Here is a 19,912-nt window from a genome sequence, read left to right on the forward strand (position 1 = left end):
CCCAGGAAAAAAAATCTAGTTTAGGTAGGCTATTATTGGGCGTTCATAAAAGATGTCCTAAATATGTCCATCTTGTCTCCTGTGCTTCATGTACTGCTGTCAATAGCCGTGCCCACTCTGTGACCTTTTCATGAGTTATTCTGTCAGTTTTGCTTTGAACAATCTATGTAGAAACAGAGTCAAGCTGTACATGTTGTGTTGTATAGATTTGTTTTCCAGGGCACTGACAAGAGAATTTTGGATGTGGCTTCTAAAGATCTCAAGAGTAGTGCTCTTGCTCATCTCCTGAGCCTTTTAGGCATATCACAGCCAAGCTATGATCACTGGCTCTTGGTGTCTCAGCAATGAAAATTAAGTGATATGTGAAAAAACCCGTAATAGTTTTATGGAGTTTATTGCGACACCTTTCTGTCCCCTTTCCCCCTTTTCAAGTGCAGACTTCATTGTTAAAAACTTGAATGGTAAGTCTGTTGGGAGCTTTTCCCAGATTTGTTTAGCTCTAATTAGGGCATTCAGCCAATGCCCCCCATCACTGAAGCAGTCGTTTTCGAAGGGTGTTTGTTTTTCATTAAGATAATTTCAGAATGTGTTAGACAAGGGCACTGGGGAAATCAAGGGGGCCTGTCCCCCTTCTAGTTCCCCATAATGCTGAAAATCATGCTGCACAGTCAATCCCAGAATTCTGGATGCAGAGACCCAGGTCAAGAGCCCTGTATGTTTTATGCTCATCAATTCAGTAGAACAGTGTTTTCCAAAACTTAGAATAATCATGTACCCCTTTTGAGAGTTTTGTCTTGCCAGTGTACCCCTTCCTGGACGAAGATGATTTGGCGGTATTCTTAATAATACTATTTTAGCTTTGAGTTGTTCTCTGTAACTAAAAAACTACCCCTATGATAAAGCAAAATATAAATTCTGCTGTGTGCCCGTTGAAACCTTTTCACATACCCCCAGGAATGGAAAACATCGCAGTATAGAATGCACATATAAACTTCTAAAAGGTAAAGGACCCCTGACAGTTAAGTGCAGTCGCGAATGACTCTGGGGTTGCGGCGCTCATCTCATTTTACTGGCCAAGGAAACCGACATTTGTCCACAGACAGTTTTTCCGGGTCATGACTAAGCCGCTTCTGGTAAAACCAGAGCAGTGCACGGAAACGCCGTTTACCTTCCCGCCAGAGCGGTACCTATTTATCTACTTGCACTTTGATGTGCTTTCGAACTGCTAGGTTGGCAGGAGCTGGGACAGAGCAACGGGAGCGCACCCTGTCACGGGGATTTGAACCGCCGACCTTCCAATTGGCAAGCCCTAGGCTCAGTGGTTTAGACCACAGCACCACCCACACTTCCTTCTTACCTTTGCTGGATCAGAGCCAATGGCTCCAGTTAAAACTTCTATGAAGGCTGCAACCATTTCACACATGGGTTCTGTTCCCAGGCCCCGCATGCGTTGTCAGAGTGCACACAAGCACACCACACCCCATTATGCCTGGTTCCCATTATGCCCCAAAGGACATGCATGTCAGCAATCGCACATCAGTTGGACACAACTAAAATGGCTGCTACCTGTATATGACATTGGTAGGGTTGCCATATTTCAAACAGTGAAATCCGGACAGAAAAGTTATTAAGCCAAAGTTGTTGCTATACGTCCAGATTTTCTGGGACATTTCTCCAATTTCTGCCCGGACACTGCTGCTGACTGCAGTATTCTGGATATGTCCAGGAAAATCCGTACATATGGCAACCCTAGACATTGGGGTGGGGGTGTAGGGTTAACACAGTTATTCCTTATGTGCTGTAATCCCACAACTGCTGCTCCATCACCACAACCAGACTGCTAAAACCAAAACCAATGCACACAGCAAGAAAGCAAATGCTTGATGAAAATTGTGTCTTAAAATCTAAAGTCAGAACATAGCATATTCTTTGAACTCAAATTTAAGTTCCTTGCATTGCTGAGAAGTAACTTTGGGTACCCAAGCGGGTGTTCTTATATCATCGGCACCATGAGTAAGGATTTTCCGCAGCTTCAGTGTTTAATATTTATAGTGAGAAAGCACTTAGGCAAATCTATTTTAGCTATGTGTAGCTTCATAGGAAACAGAGCTTACTTGTATTTTCAAAATGACCACGTTTTCAGTGGTGAGGCCAGACTCTGGACATTAACCTGTATTCTTTGATGGTCCCTTGCTTCATGGAAACACAAAACCTAAGATTGTAAAATAGAATATACACGCCTCTTCCTAGGAACGGTTTCAGATTGAGCAAACCTTTGGATATAAGGCATTTTCAGATATGATGGGAGATGGTGGCCACAAAAATTCCTTGTCCCCTGCAATCACACCAACCCCTGCTTTCTTCTCCCATCTGCGTGAATGGTCATTCTGTGCAGCACCCATAACCTATAGCAGTTTTCCCTTCCAAAAATCCAAAGCTGATTTATTTATTTTTGCAGTTACATTCAAATCCATTAGAAACTAAACTCCATGAAATTCCAAGCCATTTTAACACATTTTTAGTGGTGTGCTTTCACAGCACTGGCTCCAAATTAGTGTCCTCATATTTTTTCTCTGGCTGTTTCAGTAAGAGACAACCATTGCTGCAGGCAATTTTTCCTCAAATCAGTCCTGTAACTGGTTGTTCAGTCTTTGCAGCTGCATTGCTAAGATGTTTTTACTATCTTCCTAGGTGCTTTAATGTGATGTACTAAGAAATATATACACTGTGCTGTAACTCTGGTCTCAGCTGAGGTGCCTGATGTTTTAACATGGGGTTGGTGATCCTGGCTCACCCATGTATTATTCCTGCATGCTTATCTCTTCCAGCTGTAGTGGTACAAATACTGTATCCTCCTTATGCTTTGCAGGCTTGGTGGGCTGACTTTTCACAGTGTGGAAAAAAATTGGAGATTCTTCTCACTCTTCATTTCCTTTTTCACCCAAGACTCCCCTTCTCAGGGCTTCTTCCATCAGACTCTTCAGAACTTCATGGTTCACCTCCACCCTGACTGTGACTCTCAGTGACATTATTTCAGAGCTCTGCAGGTAGAAAAGTAAGGATTCAATCTCTTTTCCATCCTGCATTCAAGATGAGGCAGAACCTTCGGAGGAATTCAGAAAGAGATATTTACTATTTTTATTAAAGAAGCCTCACTGACTTCAATGGGATTATTATTATATTATATTATATTATATTATATTATATTATATTATATTATTTAACTTGTATTTGTAACCACCCTTCAAGGTTTGCTGAAGGACCGTCTATAAAACTTACAGGGTTTTTAAAAATAATAATAATATTTTTTTAAAAAGAAAAGAGCAGGGACAGCAGCAGCAGGAGAGAGGAGGGGAGGCTGAGGGAACACTTGACAAGGGAAGGTGTTAAAAAAGGGGGGGAGGGGGGAGATGCTGCCATTTCTGCAGACAAGGGGTGGTATAACTGGGCTCCTGAGACCCACAGGAAAGAATGTAGTTGGTCAAGGGAGTGGACTCAAAAAGGTTGAAAATCTCTGGTATAGAGAAAGTCATGAGGTATTTTTGTCCTGTATTGTCCCCATGCTGCCACCACACTAATATTGATCCTTGACCTCTCCATTCCATGACAGCTGTAGGAAGTACTTTTCCTTATGGGGGAACCATTTTGCAAGATTTGCTCAATGAAAGATTTCACTCCTTGCTTTCTGGTGTTCTGGCACCTGGCACAGAAAACATCACTTCTCTCTCACATGCCTTCTGATATGTTTCCTATAATTTTGCTCTCAGAAACTGAACAGCACCAGGAAACAGCTTGAAAGTGTGGAGCAAATGTCACATAGGTCTCTTAAACCTGCAGAGGTGCAATTATTGCTAATACCTACTCTTGTACCTAACTGTGGTTAATAACACTAATCATACATTTATATAATACTTTTCACCCAGCAAAATCATAACATGCATTTTCAAAAGGTTCACTGACTCCTTGTTCAAACTGCTGCCTATACCACTCAAAGGCATCCACCTCTTAGGGATTAATGCAACAGCATCACACACTAATAATGTTTTGCTTTTTAAAGAGCTAATCTCCCTTCCCTGTTCGAACCTATTTTTTTCCTTTTAATCAACCCCCTGCTCCCTTATTACAGCAGCCTGACTTGTTCTCCCGCCCTGCCCCACCCCCCCCAGTAACATCTCAGACTGAAAGTAATTAATGCGGCAATTAGTTCTAATGGTTCACAAGATTATCAAGCCTGGCTATTCGAAAAATATGGCACAATTGATGCTCCAAACAAAACTGGAAAGCGCAATGCTAAAAACGTGGATCTGTTGAAAATCGAGCAACAAAGGAATGTAAGATTCGTGTGCTCTTCCCATTCAGACAAGACCCTAAGAATAATGGTGGAATCACATCCATTACATGAATGCCCAGTCCATTATTCACATTATTCTGATGTGAATAAATGAGGACTCTGAGCCAAATCACACGTGTTGTTAAATGTGATGTATATGTGTGAATTTTTTTTTGTAAAAGTGATCATTTGAAAGATTGAAAGGAAGCTTCTGTTTTCACCAGTAAGATCCTTCCTCCAGAACTAATAGCAGCATGTGAGACAGGAAGCGTTTCCATCAGAACCAGGGCACAAGGAGAAACAATTAAACACACACATAGAATGCACATATTATAAGCAAGCAATACTCCAAGGTGCTTAATTTTTGAACTTGCCATTTAAATTGTTCCTTCGTGACAAAGGTTCCTGTTTCCAAAAAGTGCAGGAGGGGTACGGATCTCTCCACCATGTTGTTCTTTGAAACGTGGAGGGGAAGGAAAGGCGGGGGGGGGGGGGAGAGAGAGAGAGAGAGAATGGATTTCCCCCTCCTATACCTACGGACTCCAGTGTGTGGAAGGGAGAGGTCTTGTTCATTTAGAATCCCAAACAAGTGCTTATATGATGTGAACCAGACACTGCAGCTTGCTGGGCTGCTGTAATAAAAGGCAAAACAATGGGGGCAGGCCATGCATGCAGAGGAGGAAGAGGAAGCAGCAGCAGCAGCCGACAGGTTTGAGTGCCTTTCTATCAGCCGCTTCTCTTCCTTGAGCAATGAGAGAGGCTTGATGGACAGAGGAGGAAGAAGCAGTGGTAAAAGAAGCATTGGGTAGATTCACTGCCCCTCCCAGGGGCTCCAGATCCACTGCCGAATCTTTCACCTGTGAATTCACTGTACTTTCTGTGCCATCCTTTGTCAAGCTGGTTCCCTTCAGATGTTTTGGAAAAGAGCCACCGGCCCCATCCAGCACATGCTGGCCAGGGCTGACTCTCACAGCTGCATATTCTTTATTGTTCAAAAGACACTACATAAGAGAACTTTGGCTGCACATTTCTCTGGGAGTCAATTATGTTGAATTTAGTAGGACTGACTTCTGTGCAAAAACGTATAGGTTTGGACTGCATATTTCTTCCCTTATCCAAACATCTCACAAATTAACAGTGTTGCAATATAATATTGGCTAGCTGGTATTTGTTATTTGGTACATTCAAGCATGATAGCTTCAATATTATTCCAATGTTTGTTTAAGCTGTTTGCCTGCTTGACATGTGAACAATGCACAAAAGCCTTCTCTAAACTCCTGTTTGTGTAGCTTCCACTGTTTCTCAACGAGACTAGTCTCAGTGGACCTGCTTGAACGTTTTGCATTTTAAAGTTTTTATTTTATGCCTGAGGTGCAATATTGATGGCCTGACCCACAACCTGCACCTGGGAAGATCTGTTGCTTTTATATCATTTGATGGCCAGTTTTGGTTTTGCTTTTTCTGAGGTGAAACCCTGTTCATACAAACTACTACAAACTTGTGTGAACGTGTTTTAGCTTGACCTAATTGTTGATGCGGCAGCACTCTGTCACAAATGAGTGTTCAGTGTCACAAGGCCACATCTGTGCTTATTGGTATGCAGCGCACTTAATCAGCAGGTGCATTATTATGTAGAGTTGTCCGTGCCTTTTCCTGGTGCATAACAACACACATGGAACTAAAGTCAAGCGCAGACGAAAGCTGAATGCTGAGCAGGCAACAGTGACAGAGCTCACTCTCTTTCTTCTGACTCTGTGTATGAGGGCAGCTTTTTACTGGCAGCCGCTTCTATTCAGGATGTTTTATATTCTTTAAATAAGGGAGGGAGGACCCTAAACTTCTGGAACCACACTTTACAAACTCCAAGGTTTGGAATGAATAAAGGTAAAGGGACCCCTGGCCGTTAGGTCAAGTCGTGGACGACTCTGGGGTTGTGGCGCTCATCTCGCTCTATAGGCCGAGGGAGCCAGCGTTTGTCCACAGACAGTTTCCGGGTCATGTGGCCAGCATGACTAAGCCGCTTCTGGCGAACCAGAGCAGCGCACAGAAACGCTGTTTACCTTCCTGCCGGAGCGGTACCTGTCTATCTACTTGCACTTTGACATGCTTTTGAACTGCTAGGTTGGCAGGAGCAGGGACCGAGCTCAGCTCATTTTCTCTGTTATCAAGCCTAAACAGTTTGTTTTTGGTGGGGACAGAATATTTATTTTTAAAAGCAATTTGAGGCATGGATAGAAATTGAACAGCTGGTGGGTAACAAGAGTGTGTAGAGTCAAGGAATGATCCTCTTTTGAGGAGCAATAACCTTGGGGAGAGGGGCTGTATATGGGTCTCTTGACCCATTAATTCATGTCAGCAAATACCTGCCTTAGATAATCCAGAGATGGGCAACTGTTTTCTGACATTCCCTTTGGGGTAATCTGTGTGTATATGGCCCTAGACAAGTGGTGGGCCGGCCAAAGTCAGCAGTAGGTGGGGTCAGGGCCAACATTTGGGCAGGGCAGCCCCCTTTTTTCTCTATCTCCAGCTCTTACTGTCACTCCCCACTTAGCAGGCTGCAGGGGAGAGCCAGATTGCCCTTGTCAGAGGTATGAACTGATCACTTCCTTTTGAAATTAGACCAAAGGTCACAGGTTGCCTCCTGTGAGGCAGTTCATAGCTGCTGCTGCTGCTGCTGTTCTCCTCAGAGGCTGAATTCTTTATTGAAAGCCAGAATTCACCAGTGAAACAATTATAGATGTTCTCCAAAACAAAACATTAGGCAGCACCACGGTTGCCTGGAATCCTCCCTTCTCTTCCCTACAATGTGTAATAATGAAAGGCATGATAAATCTTTTGTCCCACACTAAATCACTGGCAACCATGGGATGAGAAGTCACATTACTATATATTACAGAGGGAAAAGAAGAAACCAGACTGTGTGATTAATGTTTTTGGCACCACCACTATGTTTTTTGGTGATGTCTTATTCCACCCTCAGGCTCCTGTAGATCTTGCATCTTAGACTGATGATCTACATATGACTTCTGCCTTTGCCTGAATTCCTGTGCCTTTGAAGTATCTTTGAAATGGGTGCTGCTTGGTCTGAAAGCTTCTCTTCAAAGAGAGGTTTGGCAAGGTTCTCCCTCCTCCTCCCTTTTGAAACAGTTATTTTTCTCTGTCTTATTGCTCTGCAGAGAGAAGCAGGGTTCCAGAGAACTGCCCCCCCCATACACACTTCTCAAAGTACCCCCCTCCCCATTCAAGAGTGGATTGAATCGGGGCCAAGGCAAACATGTCCAGAGGCATCAAAGCAACAGGTTGCCTGGACAGCAGCAAATCCACTGAATTTCACTGTCTTCAGATTCCCTGGGTGGCAAGCCAGTGTGTTAAGAGACCTATCACATCTAAACAAACTCTTGAATGCAGTTATAGCCAGAAAAAGCCACTGCGCCAATATGACACTTTTCTCCTTGCAAGCTCTGTTCCTTGTGTGTATCAGGGTCATAACAGCCATCTGCCAGCAGCCAACTTTGTAACCTCTCTGTTGTCCATGCAGGGGCAGTGTAGCAAATTGTTTTGCGGTTTATGAAGCATCAACAAATACCTGACGGTTCTGTACCTTCCCTCCTGCCCTGCCAGATGCTTGGAAAGAACTGGAAGATTGTGCAGTGTAGCAGCTCTAAGAGAGTCCCCAAGTCGACTCTCACTTCTGCCATGAGCTCATTAAGTAGTCTATTAGGCAAGCCTCTCCCGCGGACTCAGTCCTTAACACACAAACGCACAGACACGTGAGAATGTGCACGCACACAGGAAAATCTGCAATATGGAGGATAATATTTGACCTGCCTTACAAGATTGTTGTAAGGACTATGGCTATATAATGCATGTGAAGTGGTCTGAACACTTGAAAATGCGACACAAATGTTTATTGCTGCTATTGCTGTTATTTACCCCATTTAAGGTGACTATCTCTTTCATATTGCGGAGAGAATAATTCTAGCTAAGGTGTGTAACGCTTGTTGTGTAGTCCAAATGTGCCGGCGATTGGCATGGATGGAATCTGAGGAGGGGGGAATTCTCTTAAGACCCAGATGCTACAAGACAAAACATTTTGCTGAGAACAGAAGAGAAGCTGGACACAGCACCACTGGGAACTCTCAAGAGATGCCCCTGCCCCAGGGTTCAAGGGCCATATTTTTTATATATCCTACTGAGGGAGGAGGCTGCCTTTTATTTTATTTTTTTGCCTGAGGACGTTTCATTCAGTATATGTATTCTTGTGGAGGTCACACATCACTGGGAAATGAATACGAAAACTGCCTGGAACATGCTTTGTATACAGAGTGGAATGGTAGCATATTTTGTTGCTGTTTATCACAGAAAACAGATGTCATTAAAAAACACTTATGCCTTGCATTTGCAGCTGCAACCTTACTTCTTTTAACAGCAGGTTCTTAAAATTGTGCTATTGTTGTGTGTCCCCCACCATGCTGGAAAAAAAGGGCCTGTTTATTTCAGCTTCTTCCCTTTGGAAGCACAAAATCCATCAAATTTGTTTTGACAGTATCTATCAAAATGACCCTCTTTAGAAGAGACGAAGGCTCAGTCTACACAGGCAGAAGAATGACGAGCTAGAGTTCTGAGGTGGTACATCAGACTGCTTCGGGCTGCAGGAAGGGGGTGCCATTTTTGAATGCTCCCTCATGCTTTTTTAATGCCTGCATGTAAAGAAACAAGATTCAGATGCTCTCTTCTTGCTCTGCTGATTTTCAGCTTACTGAGACTTGTGTGTATGTGCTTGTTTTTACACAGGTGAGTATTCAAAAATGGTATCCCTATCTGCAGTCCCATTATTCTACTTCAGAATTCTCTGTATTTGATTCTGGTTTAACATTAAACACCTTTTAGTTTAACATCAAACACAGAGCCACTATTGATGTATAGGTTTGAGTGTTGGACTAGGACTTGGGAGACCAGGGTTCAAAACCCCACTCAGCCATGAAGCTCACTGGGTGACCTTGGGCCAATCACTGTCTCTCAGCCTAACCAACCTGACTGGAAGTTGTGAGGATAGCACCGTCTTCCCACACACAACCCCACACACTACTTTTCAAGGTTAGCTTAGCAACCACAGTGCCTCTCATTATTAGGCTCAGTACTAAAATACATCTGTGCTAAGCTTTGAGCTTGTTATGTATGCCAGTAACATCAGAGGAAGTGTAGATCATAGGACAGCTTTGCACATCATAACTGCTGTGATGTATTGCAGATAATGTTCCCCAGGTGTGTATATGTGTGCCTTTAACATGTATGTATTCAGACATTACTTCCACACTTGACATGTTTCCTGAGGAAAACACTGGTGTAACAATGGCATTTCTTCTCACAGCTGTGGTAAGGTGTAGCACTGTCTGTGGGGAAAGAGGAGCGGTCGTAAAAGCCAGTACAAGGAGCAAGAAATGCCTGTAAACGTTTGCATTCTTTATCAGGAAGATGAAACGGGGTTGGAGATGGCACAAAACTAGCCTGTACCAACCAAGCTGAGTTATTCACCCAAAGCCACCGATCTTTGTTAACTCAACAAAGCGGAATCCTGCAATGGCTGCTGTAGAGCTCAGTGTTCTTCCAATGGGGCCAGCAAGTGTTTCCTGTAGGCCCCTCTGAGTAAATGGAGAGAAAATGACCTGCTTTCCCTTAATTAATGGGAGGCCCAAGCTCAAAAAGGGAAGAATGAAGGCATATTTGTGTGTGTGTGTGTGTGTGTGTGTGTGTGTATTTGTTAAAGACTGTGTGTACATGTGCATATGGGTGCATGTGCAAACATGTACGCTCACATGGGAGTCTCCCCCCTGCTCTGCTCCTGAAAATAGGCAGCCCCATAAGTAGACATCAAACGGACTCTAACAGAGTAATAGATCCCAGATTTCATTCCTCCCACACACACCTTCTTAACAGAATATCTGTGTTTGTTCACTCTGTTGTCTGGCTTCCTGTCAAGATATCCTGCAGCCAGCCTAGAGCAGCTCCTAATGGGCTGCCAGGGGATTTAGTCTGATACGAGTGTGTACCAGGTGCTGACAGCTTGCTGGAGCAGCTCGCTCTGCTAGCGTGATTGGAAATTGGTCTCTCATTTTCACCCTGTCATAGTGAGTAGATAGCAGAGGGATGAGCAGGGATGCTCTCTTTCTGTAGATTTCCACTACTGTGCAAGGTGGGGCATGGGAAGCTTCTTCTGCCTGTCAGGGATTTGCTCAAGCACATTTCTTCCCCTACCTCAGCTCTTGTCATAAGGGGGCAGCTCTCCGGTTAGCCTTATCAAGCCACACAAAGCAGTCCCCCTTTGGGCAGCAAGATTCAGAGGCAGGTGCCATTTTCCTGCATCCCTCCTCTATCTCTGCATGCCATTTTTAAAAAGAAAGAGAAAAGGTCCCGTCTTGAGGTTTTGTGTTTGTGTTTTCAACATTTTCGGATGGGAAAAGGTCTCAGGCCAGCAGTGGATGGGCCATAACATTAAAATATGGCTGCCAGGTATTGTCAGCTTGCACAACAGGGGAAAGAATCTCTCCCCAATAGTTCCTTACATGCACCAATTTAATTTTTAAATGTACCGAAAGAAACCTTACTGATAAGAGGAGCCTTGTAAAGAGCTTCTTATGTGTTTGTCTGTAGAAAATAAGAACCATTACCAGGTGAAAAGGAGGGAACCAAAACACATAGGTTCTTTCTTTTTTAAAGGTGATCATGGGCTAAGTGATGGTCAATGAAGCTAGTAAAAAATTGTCTTAAAATGTTTGTGGGCTTAATTTGCAAGACTGCTGACAAGGGTATGGCCCCGGGCTCCCCACCCCCCAGGCAGAACATGCTGGAACTCAGTTCCAGCACCTCCCAGGTGGGTACGATTGCCATTCTAAGAGGTGTTCTTGATGAGTTCTGGCACCTCTTTTTCTAGAAAAATAGCACTGGTATTGCCTTTTCGGGTCTAAAGAAAAAATGGCATATTGGTCTGGGTTTGGGTGTCTGAGATTGCTGGCAAATCCCACATTTCTGGTATTCAATTATTTTTGAGATGGTAAGGTTTTGCAAGAATGAATACAAATTTGTTTGCTTTAATGTCCTTCTGGAATATCTCTGAAGGGCAGACAGGACATTCCTTGGTTGTTTTTGTCTCTCATTTTATATAAAGCTGAGAAAATTGCCACTCTAGGCTACAATCAGCATGAGACTTGTATAGTCAAGTGATAGGAGGGCTCAAATAAAAACATGTAAAAATGGAGCTGAACCGCAGTCTTTTGTGTGTGTTTTTCTTCTTCTTTTATTTTCAGGGAATTGTTTCTCATGGATCAATACCATGTAAAATTCACTCAGGAGCCATATACAACAATACTTATGGGAAATGCACATATATGTGGGAGCAGAATAGTGGATAGAGATTTTGCAAGTAACTCTAGCTTTGCTGGCTGTGGGAATACTGGTAAGTGTTTAATTTTTAAAAACCTTTTTAAGCCAACTAATATCTAGATTCAGTTGTAATGTAAGGAGTTGTTTTGCTAATTTAGTTAATATAATCCCTTGCTGAATGAGATGAAGAGGTGGGGCCTGAGCCTGCTCCCCTTTTGCATGTATTTCACAGAACAAATCCTCAGGTCTAATCAGTTTCACTTTTCTTTTTTAATTATTGGACAAGGGAGAGCAGCTGCAGTTTATACCTAGGAAAATACAGCAAATACCACATCCTGCAACAACAAGGACACAAACCATTACAGTGGTACCTCAGGTTAAGAACTTAATTTGTTCTGGAGGTCCGTTCTTAACCTGAAACTGTTCTTAACCTGAAGCACCACTTTAGCTAATGGGGCCTCCTGCTGCTGCCGCGCCGCCGGAGCACGATTTCTGTTCTCATCCTGAAGCAAAGTTCTTAACCTGAAGCACTATTTCTGGGTTAGCGGAGTCTGTAACCTGAAGCATATGTAACCTGAAGCGTATGTAACCCGAGGTACCACTGTATATTAATACATACTCAAGAAACCAATGCAAGATCTGTGCTAATGTCACCGCAGCAGCAAGCTATTAGATGTTAGGAACCTTAAAAGTCGCTTTCTTTGTTTTAGAGACACTATCTACTGTATTCAGCCACAGTGAACTTTCCAAAGTCAAGGTGAGGGAGAACCTGTTTGGGGGTGCAACAGGTTTCTGTTCACACAACAGGAGTTCACCTTATTACCCTCCCTGCTATAGTCCTCAGACTCTCAGGGTCTGGAAACCAAGCCTTATGAGGGAGTCAGGTATGCTTAGCCTGGAGAAGAGAAAACTGAGAGGTGATATGATAGCTATTTTCAAATATCTGAAGTGCTGTCACATAGAAGATGAAGGATGCTTGTTTTCTGCCACTCCAAGGGGTCAGACCTAAACCAATGGATTAAAATTACAATAAAAGGGATTCTGACTAAGCATTGGGAAGAACTTTCTCACTGTAATAACTGTTTTATAGTGGAATGGGCTACCTCAGAAGGTGGACTCTCCTTCATCTGAGGTTTTTGAACAGAGGTTGGATGTCTGTCTGTCAGGAATTCTAGCTGTGATTCCTGCATTGCAGGGGGTTGGAGTAGATGACTCTGGGAATCCCTTCCAATCCTACAATTCTAGTATTTTATCTGCTCTGGGAGCAAGCCCCACTGAATTCAATAGCACTTACTTTTGAATAGACACGGTTAGGATTGTGCTATAACACTCTCTTAGGAAAGTAATTTTTTATATATGAAATTATTAATCTGAAATATTTTTGGTATTTTTAATATGAAGTATTTAAACTATCTAGACCAAAATAACGACCTTTTTGTTTCCTTTTCAGAGATGCCAATGGATGGTGCGTCAAGACAGCCCCAAATGATTTTGGCCGCATCAAGTTAAAATGTCTGCGCTTGAGGCTTCTGGAATGCTGGGTAACAAGACTCCAAAATGTGACTCCATGATGCAATTCCAGGGTGCACATTAAGCAGAGGTCTGCTTGGATTCTTTGGAGAAAGCCCTTCTTTAAGGTTCCTATAGAATCCAGAAAGGGATGTCACAGGACAGCAAAGCTGTTCCGCTGTTTCTTTAATTTTTGCTACCTTTTAGGGGTCTTCTCTTTATTTCTACCATCTAGCCGAATATCCTTTCTTACATCAAATTCTCCTTTCACAACTCAAGAGGTTGTGTTACCCCGCAGCACTTTTGGCCCAGGGATTCTCCATGGTGACTGACTTGGCAACTTCCAATACAGCCTTTTTGGTCAGCTCCATTGAGAAATGTATGGTGAAATCTATGTAGCTACAACCTTCGTGTTGGGAAGAGAAAAGGGCAGCAAGGAAGGGTTCAGACAATGGTTATTTCTTCTCAGAGGCTCATCTTCTTACCGGATGCATCATTTGCCCCACTGTCTTCTATGGCTTTTTATTCCTATGTGATTATATTGCTAATTTCATATAGGGATTGAAGCCGTGCAGTACGCTGGGGGTTTGCAACAGAGGCTGCTCACCTTGTTCAAGTCAAAGCCTGTTGGAACAGCTCAGTGTCATTCATAAAGAGGAGACAGCTCTCATAGGCAGCCATTCACTAGTGACCATTCCTCCTCCTCCTCCTCTGATGTTGCTGTAGCTGCTTCCCTTTGCATGCTGCCCGGGCAAGAGTGGTGCTAGGCCCAAGTACAAGCAGTGACTTATTCTCCTACTCCTTCAGATAACAATTTAGAAGTGATGGGCATGATTATATGCAGTGATGACCTGCTTTCCGCTGTGGGGTGTGTGTGTTGGATTATGTATGCATGCAAACATGTAGCATTCCACTATTTAAGTGCATAAGAATGGCTGCAGTATTTGCCTTTAGTAAGAACCCTAAAGACTATGGAGGGAATGGAGGCAGGGAGGACGGGGCGGCCTAAGATATTTTGGTGCCTGAGGCGAAACGCCCTGCTGCTGCCCCTGCTATGGTGGGGGAGGTTTTGCAAGAGTTTCTTCTGGGGGTGGGAAGAGATTTGGCAAGGGTATGAAGAAGCCCTTGGCAATTATCCCTTCCCTGCCTGATGGCAAAGCTAGGTGGTGGAGTGCTGCACTACTCTGCCCCCATTGAAGCCTCTGTTACCTGGATTGCTTCTCCAGCAGTGGTGTTTCAGGGCACTCGCAGGGGCGCCACCTGTGTTTCCGCCACCTGAGGCAGCTACTTCACCCCGCCTCATGAATGGGCTGGCTCTGAGGGAAGAATATTTTCACCTGCCCATGCTCTGATAAAGGGCTGTCTTCCAAAACTGAATGGCAGGGCAAAAACGTGATGAACCGTGATGTGGGGTGTGTGGGTGTGTGAATGGAATCCTAATATACAGCAACATGTTCTCCAGCCACTTTGAAGGGCACCTATTTTGTCACAAGATGTACTATGTATATAAAGATGCTTTAGGGTTCTGCAACTTCTACTGCAGCAATTCTTAAAATAAAAAGGGGAAATCTGAAATTATTATTGTGCAAACTCAGTTCAGTTTGATTGAGAAGCAGCCCCTCAAAGGAAGAATTGTCACATCCCTTTTATGCTTATTTCTCTCTCTCTCGGGGTAATTTTCTTCTTGGCCTGTCATTTGGGGCCAATAATAAACTGGCTGTCTTACCCCGAGATAATTGTCCAGGGCTGGTGGGAATAGTAAACCTTCTGCCTTGTCTGTTAGCTTTTCGGAAGAGAGCCTTCTCTAGTCAGATTCTCTCATACCTGGCCATCTGCACAGGTGCACCTTAAGAAGCCTGGCTTTTTAACTACAGAAAGCGTGCCTGGAGCAGTATATTCAAGCCCCTGCTTCTAAGCAGTTTTCTGAAGTATTCCTCCATCACCACCAGAAGACAAGCACACTCTGGTATTACACATGAAGAAAGGATGAGAGGCAACATATTTAGGGGTATGTGTGAGGCTGAGGAGAAATGGTTAAAACTTTCACATTCTTGCTGGTGTCTTTGCTACATGCCTTTGTTGTAAGGCAGGTTAAGTTGCTCTCTAGTTGAAGTTTTAAGGTCATAGAGCCCCCTCTTCTTTCTAAAACTTCACATAGCATGTCTTACTGCAGGGCTGATTCTGTGTGTGTGCGAGAGAGAGAGAGAGAGAGAGAGAGAGAGAGAGAGAGAGAGAGGCTGCTGACAAATTATTGTGCCCGCGCTGCAGTCTGATAGCCTCAGCCTCCATGCAGGTTTAGGTAGCATTACAGAACTAGGGAAGAGGTGCACAGACTTTGATTCCTCGTCAGGATTATATAATCTTCCTCCAAGTTTCTCAAGGGGCATTTGGGGCTTTTTTTAAAGCATGTGTTAAATCTGTCACGTTGGTGCAAATGGGTAGAATTGCTCAGTTTGCTGAAGAGATTATAGGAGAACCTTTTCTGCTCACTTCATAAAAGCAGGTCCCATTAAGCACCGTGTGAAATATTAACCATTAATCAGCCTCTGCGCAGAATAAACTATCCATACTTATCATTATCTGATCCTTAATGAAGCGGTAATAGGAATGCCGTGGAGCAGGGATATTAATGTCTCCTAAGAGGCCCAAGCAATGGTAAGGCTAGAAGCCAAGATTTTTAATTCAGTTCCAAAAGCTTCCATAGTTAATAAGGTTGCTACTTATCCCAACCATTAGCACTTGTTTGGCCACAAGTGTTGCTATTACAAAAATGAGCTCAGCCCTCAGGAAGTGCTTTGCCAGCTGTTACATTGCTCATCCTCTTTTCTGTCTGACTACATACTTCCTGGGGCTGAATGTGTGCCTGGTTGGCATCCCCATTCAAGCCACTCCTTGCTTTGCTTTTTTTTTAGGCCTAGATACGATGCCAGCCATCCAGCCACACTGAGAACCGTTTCAGAATGTAAGCTACAACTCTCTATGCTGTAATACAGTCATAACCTCGGTTTGTGAACATGATCCGTGCGGGAAGCAGGTTCACAACCCACAGCGTTCGCAGCCTGAAGCACTGTGTCTGTAAGCATGCACGATGCGCGCCTGTGCATGATGTCATTTTGTGTTTCTGCGCATGCACGAGCGCGAAAACCCGGAAGTAACCCGTTCCAGTACTTCTGGGTTCGGCACAGTCCGCAACCTGGAAACACGCAACCCGCAGCGTTCGTAACCCGAGGTATGACTGTAATACTTTTATTATTTATATACCGCCCATCTGACTGGTTGCCCCAGCCATTCTGGGTGGCTTCCAACAAAATATTAAAACACAAAACCCCCCTGAAACAATTAAAATCTCCCAGTATAGGTCTGCCTTCAGATGTTACATGCGACCCACACTTCTCATCCACCACTATCTTACATTCTGGCCATAAAAGCTAAAGATACGCTTCTAATATTCTTCCATGCCCACAAAGTCAGCTTTAGCAAGGGCCAACGAGGTGTCTTCCGCTCCTGGGACTTACTTAGCAGTGTGAAAGATTTTGGCTGGAGTCTGACAATGGTTTTTCAAATGGGTGAAGGTGATAGAAGAGAGAGAGAGAGCCATTATTGTGCTCTGGTCAAAGCAGTTTTGCAGATTTTTGAAGCTTGACAAAACTTATCAAAAACTATTTGCATCATAGTGAGAGGAGAGTGTCACACAGGTATGGAGGACTCCATCATACCAGAATGGAGAAAATGCTGGCTTCTTCAGGAAGCCAGAAGCAAAGTTCAGCCTGTTACCTATTTGTCTTTTCCCTTCAATAATTGTAGGTTCCCAAACTGCTCTCCCAGTCCACTTGAAAATTGTATTGGTAGAGAACTTAATGGTGTTTTTTCTCCATTGTAGAAATAGTACTGTGCTGTGCTAGATGCTGCGTGGTTTTTACTTGTATTTTTGGACACACCGTGGGCTACCCGCATGAAACTCCTGGATCACCAGCTGTTCATGGGCCAGTTGAGGAATCCTTTCCTTGGGATATACTTATCTCCTCCCTTGCTGGGCTGGTTTGGAACAAATCATAGAATTCTAGAGTTGGAAGGGACCCCAAGGGCAGTGTTAGAAACTGAGATATGAAGGCTAGGGGTTAAATGGCACCTTAAACGTAGCTTATGGGCGCAACAATGGAATGTCTAGGTGTACTTTTTTTATAACAAGAATACAAAGATGAAAATGAATGAACTGCAGCTAAAATACTATGTTCATTTTTCACACTGTCTAGTCCTTCTCCTGCCCACCCCCTAATATTCATAAGAGGGCCACTTCTCCAGTCTTCAGAGAGTAGCTGGAAGTGGGGAGGCAGAAAAAGGTCCTCCTTTCCTTCTACTCTGCAGTTTTATTCTGAAATCTTAGGTGAAGTACTGTGCCCAGAGCTCAGAAACTGCTCTTGCTAATGAAATTCCCTGTCGCAAAATGCACCATGGGAGTTTCGAACACTGCCAAGGGTCATTTAGTCCAACACCCTACAATGCAGGAATTCTGCTCATAGCTGTCCCTGGGTAGGCTCAAACCACCAACCTTCTGGTTAACAGCCAGATGCATTGACCCACTGAGCCACAGGAGGGCTCTTATGATAATACTCTTATGATAGCTAAAGTAGGCAACATGACCTGCTTCATTCACATGGCCACAAGCACAAATGAACGGTGGGCATTCTTCTAATCTCTGTGTTACGTATATACACACACATTCTCTCTTTTACTGGGGCATCTACATGTCTGTTAGTGAATCACTTCCCAAGAGGCATCCTGAAGCAATGGCCATTCTTGATGTTAATTTCCTCTTTGCAGGAGCTATATAAAAGTGCTGTTAGTCCCTGTTACACTGGAGGCAAATGAAGGCCTCAACAACACCTCCCTCCTGGATTAATACTCCTGGAAGCTCGGTGGTGCTGACTGCTTGGGTACATGATTTTAAATGTTTGATAGTGTATTAAAATATTTTCGTCGCTGTTGCTTACATAGACCTGACCATCCCTCACAAAATATGTTTTGGCATGTGATGGTATTAGGTACAGCGTGTGTTCAGAAGCCTGCTCTTTCCCTCTTTCACCCACTGCCCCAAAGGAAAAAAACCCCGCTGGTGGTTGTTATGGGACGACTGTAGCTATCAAGTTCTAAGAGATGTTTGCTTTATTGTCTGTATTTTGCATGGCCTTCCAGTGAGTGTTAAGTGCCATGCACACATCACACACACACACACACACACACACAGAGAGAGAGAGAGAGAGAGCGCGTGTACATTGGAAAAGTGAAAGTGTTCTTGCAGCCTCGTTGTCCTTGACCAACTTCCCCCATTCCTGCCGTTGCCTCATTAAAGAAAAGGAAGCTGGAAGATAAAAAGTATCCAGGGAGAAAAAGGAACCAACTGAACACTGATGTGAAGTGTGCTTCAAAAAGCAGCCTCCTTTCATCTAACCGTTGTTTAATGCGCCTTTTCCCTTTAACAAGAGGAATTTATTTTAATCATCACTGAAACGTTCCATTAAAAAGAAGAAAAAGACAACAACAGCAGCAGCAGAGGGATGTTGCTAGTGAAATCTATGCAGACTTAACAGCTCAGGGATTACCCTAGAGAAGTGAATGCTGCAAAAGCTTTGTGAACCTGTCTGAGAACGAGAGCAAGCAGCATCTTCAAGGATTAATGAAGAACTCTGCCGATATAAAAGAAATTGTTTCTTTTCTGGGGCCGCTGCTGTGGGAGATGCAGAAAGCATGGCGAGGCCAGATAATCAGTCGGCTCAGACCCTCCTTTTTCAGGGAGGCAGATTTTGGTAAGCTTAAATGCTTCGGAGTGATTTCAACAAAAAACCCTTAATTTTTTTTCCTTCCCCAAAAACACAAGCTGCGCAATCACAATTATTTCTTAGCAAAAAGCTCACATTTTATTTGCCATTAGACACCTGCATGATGCTAAATCGTTCAGATGTGCTATGCTTTCTCTGTAGCTAAATATACTAGTACCAAGAAGGAAAAACACATTTGCCCTTGGTACTTCAAAATGTTCCAAATAAACCAGGTTAACACATATCCATTAGGAATACTCTGAGCTCTCCCAGGCTCACAACCTGCAAGGATCACGCACCCTGTCCCACATGCCAGAAGGATTGCTCTGGCTACATGCGTCGTGAGCCATTCTCATAATCTAGCTAAATGTGCCACTTGATTGTAAACCTCAACGTTAAAACCAAGCAGCTTCCTTTTTTACTGTGATCTCCAAGCTATGGGGATTTCTTTGAAGAAATCAAGTTTGAAGTTTTTCTCCCCGTATTCTGTCCATATGGAATTCATGTGATACACAACCTCTTGGGATGCTTCCCCACTCTTACAAGGGCACTCTAAATCCTGTTGGGATTCAGTCTTACATCTTGTCCTTTCATGCGCTAAACCACAGAAGCAGCCTCCACTTGAGATACCTATCTGCATGCCTTTGATGCAAAGAACTTCCTCCCTGTAAGTATTCCCATAATGCAGGGTGGCCTAACTTTTAATGCCAACTGGGCCACAAGAGTAGTTCGATATAGAACCCACAAGCCACACACTGCTTTGTTGTGCGGTGCAGGGGGCAGGGGGCAGCAAGACCAAAAATTGATGCCCCCACAGCGCTCATGCTGCCTTCCCAAAGCCATTTAAGCAAGGAGCTGAGCTTTGGGAAGGAGGCTT

At 43.7% G+C, this 19,912-nt stretch overlaps 1 long non-coding RNA gene across 4 annotated transcripts in view; it reads left to right on the forward strand.

The window, feature by feature from the left end:
- Positions 1-15,396, forward strand: part of LOC308471417 — a 36,851-nt gene extending 21,455 nt beyond the window's left edge. The window contains exons 1-3 of one of the 4 annotated variants that reach the window (XR_013982945.1): positions 6,590-9,124; positions 11,635-11,783; positions 13,161-15,396. This is a non-coding gene — a long non-coding RNA (uncharacterized lncRNA). Of the gene's footprint in view, positions 1-6,589; positions 9,125-9,314; positions 9,428-9,498; positions 9,596-11,634; positions 11,784-13,160 lie in introns of those variants that run through there. The other 3 variants (XR_013982946.1, XR_013982947.1, XR_013982944.1) reach the window with 3 other exon arrangements.
- Positions 15,397-19,912: the final 4,516 nt, after the last annotated feature.

This window comes from Podarcis pityusensis (genome assembly GCF_964106645.2).
Source record: "Podarcis pityusensis genome assembly, chromosome: 2".
NCBI lineage: Eukaryota > Metazoa > Chordata > Lepidosauria > Squamata > Lacertidae > Podarcis > Podarcis pityusensis.